This window comes from Beta vulgaris, chromosome 7, assembly GCF_026745355.1.
Source record: "Beta vulgaris subsp. vulgaris cultivar EL10 chromosome 7, EL10.2, whole genome shotgun sequence".
Classification (NCBI taxonomy): domain Eukaryota; kingdom Viridiplantae; phylum Streptophyta; class Magnoliopsida; order Caryophyllales; family Amaranthaceae; genus Beta; species Beta vulgaris.
In genome coordinates, this window is record NC_079208.1 from 7,945,374 (window position 1) to 7,952,407 (window position 7,034).

General features: G+C 34.9%; 1 long non-coding RNA gene across 1 annotated transcript; it reads right to left on the reverse strand.

Moving 5' to 3' along the window:
• Positions 1-267: 267 nt before the first annotated feature.
• Positions 268-3,069, reverse strand: LOC109135583 (uncharacterized). The gene is made up of 2 exons (XR_007276290.2): positions 2,334-3,069; positions 268-1,093 (listed from the first exon to the last, which is right to left on the reverse strand). It is a non-coding gene; the product is annotated as an uncharacterized LOC109135583 (long non-coding RNA).
• Positions 3,070-7,034: the final 3,965 nt, after the last annotated feature.

Below are 7,034 nucleotides of genomic sequence, written 5' to 3' on the forward strand. Positions count from 1 at the left end.
AGCATTGAAGTTATAAAAATTCGAACATAGAAGGAACATAACAGCTACCCAAAGCACTGGAGGAGAGAGCTTTAACGTTTTTTCCCTCTAAGATAACCAGCTTTTGGTATTCATTGTACAAGGTAAAGAAGCAAGAACGCAAATGCACAAAATTCAGTGCACAAGTTAAGACTAACAAGTTGGACTATTGGAGTACTCCAGTAGCTTTATCGATAAGCAAGCTGAAAGAACAACTTCACAGAACGCATTTCAACATATTGGGTGGTGTAAAACCAAATAAAATCTTTTATCTTTTGATATAGAGAAATTTCATCAATGAGAAATTACAAAGCGAGCACCAAGACTCCTCTACAAACTCTTGGCTAAGTTATGTGCGCCAACCACATAATAAACATTCCATCACTATCTAGGGAAGGTCCCCACAAAGTAACACCAGATAGAAACACGGTAAACAACGCTTTTCAGCTACCCCAAAAAAAAATCATAAAAAGATGTACAAATGCAAGGCTGAAAACGAGTGCCACTCACGCTGTATATTCTGATCCAATGATGTCCAAGGAAGGCTCTCAAATAAATAAGACTAAAGAAAAGCAAAAAAAAACAACTTTTTCCCTCTAACCAAACAAAAATAACAACACCTTGGAATACTATGTTGTGAAGATAGACCGATCTAAAAGTGGCACTACCCAAAGATCTGTTTTAAGATCATTAACTTCTCAATCCATACGTGTCATGGCATGCCAGTGATGTCTTACTATCGTATGCTGCAATTTAATTTCATTTAACTAAATAATAAGCATAGAAAATGCAATCAAATGCCAATGTAACTTATCCTGGGTACAGATTCTTAAGCTTGAACTCGACATAAACCGATGTCAAGCCACATATTGAGACATATACCTCGCCTAGAACTCGAGCGTGTTGGACCCTTGTGTCAGACTGATTTTGATCACATCTGCAATGTCGGAAATGAACCTTTGGACTTAAACTCCATGTTTTGCAATTTTGAGAACATAGTGGATCAATGGTACAACCAAAAGAAACGAAGTGACAACCTCTTTTGTTACAGCACCACTATCAAGTTGCGGATCACCTAATTTAAAATTACATAAATATATATTTAGGCATTTGTCTTTAAACATATTGTCTAATCTATTAGTAATCACTTCTCAAAACCATCTAAAGTAGAAACCTCAGCCACTAACGAAGCTGTAAAACCAAGAGTGCATACTGCATTGCACTTCCATAGAATTTTCACTACAAACTTTTTCTTCAGAAATCAGGTATCGATTCACTGAACCCTAAATATGGAAAGCAACCAACTAATTAACGTATCGTCTAACATATGGAGCTAAGCTTCAGATGATGTCTTCAAAGCTCATAACAGGATCAACAGATTGGGGAAATAAAATATAACTCCTAAAGGCATGCTTAGATTGGAGGGTAACGTAAACACAAGAAAAAATTAAGAAAATTAAAGTGGACAGAGGTGGTGGACTGGTGGTAGATGTGATGAGGTATTGATCCTATGAAAAAGTGTGAATTTTTATTCTCATTTTGAGGGTAATAGCTACTCATTCACCCACCCCCTAGAGTAATGCATTACCCCCAAAAATGAGGGTAATCTTTTTCCTTCTATATCTCCCTCCTTGCATTATGTATATCATCCCTTACAATACCACCCAAACTCGTCTTCCTTTGTCTCCATTATCCACCTTATTAATGCGTTATAGCCAATCCAAGCATACCCTAAAAGTTTAAAACTATTTATCGAACGATGATAATTAACTATAGGTGATTCACAAGATAAGCCAATCTCAGGAGTGTCACAAGATTTTCCTGACTTTAAGGGGGAACTTTTAAAATTTCATTGACTAGTAAAGAGGATCTTTTGGGCAATTTGGGACCGAGTTGACGGATTTCATGCATCTAGGATATGCAATACTACTTCCTCTGTCTACTACAAATAAGCATAAGTTTCTGCTAGAATGCAAAACCCACTGATTTCAAATCTGAAAAAGAAATATCATTTAAAATTACAACCAACTCAAAGATTTAATCAAGATTCAAGCATATTGCAAGTATTAATCAGTCAATTTTTGCATAAAACAACTAACTGGGCTTCAATCTTTCAAGAATATGAAATTGCATCAAATTAGGAGCTAATGCACAGTATAAAATACGGGAAATCAACATTAAGTTAGGGTTTCAGGAATCGCAAACAACGCAAATTGATAAACGTTTTTAGTAATATAAATTGATGATGAAAAACTAATAATTAATGATGTAAATTAGAAATTTAAATTAAGGTTTTGTTAATTCTTAGTTCTTACCTTTAGGTTGAGAATGCCGGAAGCGAAAACATCATTTGTGCAACGAGAACAACTTGCTTCTGAAAACAGAAGGGTGATTATCGCAAATTGGAAGGTGCACAAGTGCACAACTGCACACGGTTGCACCTTCAATTAGGTGCGCACGGTATAAAAACTGTATCGTTTTGTTATGTTTTGAAGAACCAGTTCAATTTATCTTCGGGAAATTCAATCTAGTACCATCTTAGGGTTCGTTTCATTAAAGTTGGAAAGTACTTATCCGTTTCATAATAAATGAAACACTTCTGTAGAAAAGCTCTCACATCAAAGAGATAAGTATTTCACCTATTATGGAACGGAGGAAGTATAACTTTTCTGAGAAAGTATAACTTTTCATGAATTTGCATTGTTTATGAAATTTTATTTTTTATAAAGTATATTTTTTTTATTTGGTTGAACATGGAAATTTCCACTTACCTAGGGGGACCTAGGTAGATTATTTGCTCCATTTTGTAGGAAATGAAAATGAATTAAAATTTGCTATTGAGAATTTCAATGTTGTTGGGAAGATTGATGATGCTATGTATTTGGTGTTGCTATTTATAGTTCTGAAGTAAAATAGGACATATGTATTTGATAGATATGGAACATATATGGAGGTTGTGTCGACATCATCAAATGCCAAACAAATGTTTCTAGAACTTCAAGCAATTGTTGTTCTGGAAAAAGAAAAAGGAGAAGGGGAAAGAAAAAGAGAAGGGAAAAGAAGAGGAGGATGATAAAAGATTTGATAAATTTTATTTGATAGATATTATGTTCAATATGAAAGTGGAGAGTGAGAGAGATCGTCAAACTTTTCGAAAGCTATTTCGCTTACGTCCTTCCATCGACGGAAAATGCAGAATGAAGAACTTGAAGTTTGTTACTGACTTAGATGTGTTTGAAGCACTTAAGTTTAAGGGTATTGTATAGAATTTTAAAAAGGTTGAGGTATAATGTAGAAACTGAAAAAACAATAGGGTATAATGTAGAAAAACCAAAGTCGGTAACTAACTTTGAATTAACAACTTAATAATCTAACACTCTTGTGGTCGAATTTCACTAAAAAAACCTAGCGAATGGTGAGGAGAATACAGTGGGATGTGTTCATCAGAATATAGTGTTGGTGGTATTAGTTCGTTGAATATAGTGGCAAAGCTACGTGGTTGTATGGGATAGCACATGCTACTACTAAATTTTGAACAATTGTAATTTCCTTATATTAAAATACGTTGAGTTTGTATTTGTATTTTGTAACATTTATTTTGAATTTAGTATGCCATGGCATTTTTTTATTCGATACTATCACCAAAATCATGACATCGTCATCCGAAATCCTCGCTCTACCCCCAATACAGTATTATAATGGCGGTTGTTAGTCCACTAAAGAAGATGGTGTAGGAAAGTTGAGAAGAGAGAACCATTGTGGGGGGGGGGGGGGATTGTGGCAGTGGGTAATGGGTATTACTCTTGGATTGGGGGGGGAACTGGTATTATAATGGTGGTGTCAGTCATGGAAGAGACGAAAGGTGAAGGATAGGGTAATAGTCTTTTTGACATAATAACAAACTTACCTAAAAGAGAAATGGTGCAACTATTAAAAATTTAAGATATGTCCAACAAGGAATATTGTGCAACTATTTTGAAACATAGTAAGTATATATTAGGCAATAGGTTTACCCTTGCTATAATAACTTATTCCTTGCATGGAAACCCAAACTAAAACTCCTTAAAATATGTATGTGTATTCTTTATGGTATCACCCACAAAACGTTACCAACTAAATTAGATTACATCCACACTTAAAATATGTTTGTAGTGCAAACAATAATATCTATACATATATGTTAAAAGACATTCCTATCAAAGGAATGGTGACATATGACACTCTTCTCAAACTTCTAATACACATGTTTATAATTTCATTTAAAAATATTAACAATATATAGTTACTAGGATTCGAACACATGACCTTTTAAATATTATGTAAGAGTTTAACCACTAATCCACTACAATTTGAATGATTAATGTTTCAAGGTAAATGTAATACTCCGTATTTTTGGAGTTAACTCTTTATAATTAAGAAAATATAAAGAGTATAATTAAAAGGTATTTTAGTATTATCTACAAAAAAGTAATAATAATAGAATAATAATAATATAGTTCGATTTAGTTAATTTCGGAATTTAAAAGATTAAATCGAGTCCTACTAACCTAGATATGCCACACTATAAATAGAGAGAATAAGAATAAAAAAATCAGAAAAAAAAACCCTAACTCTCTCTCTTCTCTCTCAGTCGTTTTTTTCCCTTCTCTCTCAAACTCTCTCTCAGTTTCTCTCTCCTCTCTCAGATTTCCTCTCTCCCTTCCTCTCTTTCACCTTGGTAGCGTTGAAGCATCGGTGCGAGCGCTGGGTCGAAGCATCGGTGCAAGCGAGTGTGGAGTTTGGTGGTCGTGTTCGAGTGTTGCGACGAGGTCGCGTTCGAAGGTCAGTTCGAGGGTGCGAAGTGTGGTGCGCGCTGTGCGAGTCGGGCTCGAGTGCTTTGTGCGAGCGATTGGTGACGAGGGTTGTGCTAGTGATTCTGTCGAGAGTTGTGCGAGCGATTAGTGACGAGGATTGTACGAGTGATTCTGTCGAGGGCTGTGCGAGCAAGGGTTCGAGTTCGAGCGTTGTTGGGCGGTGCGAAGCGCGTGCTGTGCGAAGTTGTTTGTGCAAGGCTGGTTGTGTGAGGCTTGTGCGAAGGTTTGCGCGACGAGTGGTTGCGCGTTGTGCGAGAGGGTTGTGCGCGGCCTGTGGCCCGTTACTCGAGGGTGTGCGTCGGTTGCCGGCGAGATTCAGTGGTATAAAACCTAATATGTATAATATATATTATATTAGTTTTAATATGTATTATTCTGTTTTTATAATTAATTTAAGTTGTAAGTAATTAATTTCAAATTTGAGTAAATTAGTAACTAATTAAGTTTTATAATTAATTTAAGTATTAATCTGATTTAAGTTGTAAATCTGATTTTGAGGTGTTGTAATCAAATAAGGTGAGAAGTGATGAGTCATATTAATATAGGCATTTCATGATGCATTTAGGTTGCATTTTAAGATCATTTAGTTGCATTCTTAGTCCATAATTGCATATAGTTACTTAAGTTGAGAAGATATTACTCTTGTGTGTGTTTTCGGTGTTTTTGATAGTTTTCAGGTATTGAGAACACAATTGGAGTATTATTGGACAAGCTTAAGCATGAGAAGCATCTAGGAAGGAGCTAAGTCAAATGAGAAGTCCAAAGGGCATCTTCAAGTCGGATTGCAACTCAAACATAGCGGAAACGTATTAAAAGAAGTATGGAAATTGAGTCATGTGCACTCTTTTGATCAGAACTCATTATCCAGAGATCGGAATTTAGTGATTCCAGTGGGGTTGGAAAATATACTTGAAGAGCTTTCGAACGGTATATTACACGCCCCGATATGACTTCTAGTTTGCGAGATATGGTCTTTACAAGTTGACGCTGTTTTGCAGGCCGAAAACCCGCGGCCGCGGGTTATTCCGGGTTTCCTAGTCGAATAAGGCTTTATCTTTTGACGAATTAGACTCTATTTTCTAGTTGTTTTAGGAAATAGAAAGGTATAAAGACTCAAGGGAATATTATTATTTCCTACTTATTTTCTATTTTGTTTTTTCGATATTAATTCATTAAAGATTAGAACTCTTTTTCTCTCAATTATTGAAGAACCCTAGTTTTGCTTTTTCCCCAATTACATTGAATTTTCAATAGAAGCTTTGATTTTTGCAAGATTGGTTCTACAATTGGTATTATTTCTTTTCTCTTCTTATTCCTATTCAATCCTATTATTAATTCATGTTTGCTTATTTAATTATGAATATGTTTTCCCAATTATGATTGAGTAGTCTATTTCTAGGGTTTAGGGGGATCCATGATCAATTAGGAAGGGATGTTTATTAAAGTATTGATTTTTATTGATGCATGTTGATTCCTATTGAATGTTTTTATGTCTTTTCAATCCAATTTGGCCAGATTTGATTGTTATAGTGTTGCAATATTAGGTTATGCGCCGAGAGGTATAAACTTGATATTAAGGCTAGTTTCAATAGGTAGAATTGGTATTAATAAATTGCGAGAGCCTGTTAATACCGTTCTATGGTTGATTTAGACTTGAGAGAGCGAATCAATTCATTTAACTGCATTATTAATTGTTGACTTTTGTATTTTATCCCGAAATATTGATCATTGGTGAACCTATGCCCTAGACCTTTATTCTGATAATTCTTGATATAGTTATAGTCTAGTTTAGTATAATTACTCACAAACACTCGTTCCTATACTCTAGATTTGACTGACAATTAGGAAAAGAACACTGTTTCTCTGTGGATTCGACCCAACTTCCCTGACTACTATTTGTTAGAGGACTTTAGGATTACTTTTGATAAGGTGATACGACTTTAGCCTGTCAAGAAGTAAAGAGAGTAGATTATTGTTCATTAGTTGGAGTTATAACCTTGCTATTCGAACCTAATTGTGGAGTATTGGACATAAGACTTGATTGGACATATGACTTGAATGGACTTGGTAAATGTATTAGGTTATTAAACAAACTAAAATAAGTTTGGCTCACTAACATTGACTTTTAAAAGACGCTAAACTCCATAGAATAGAAAAGAAAAA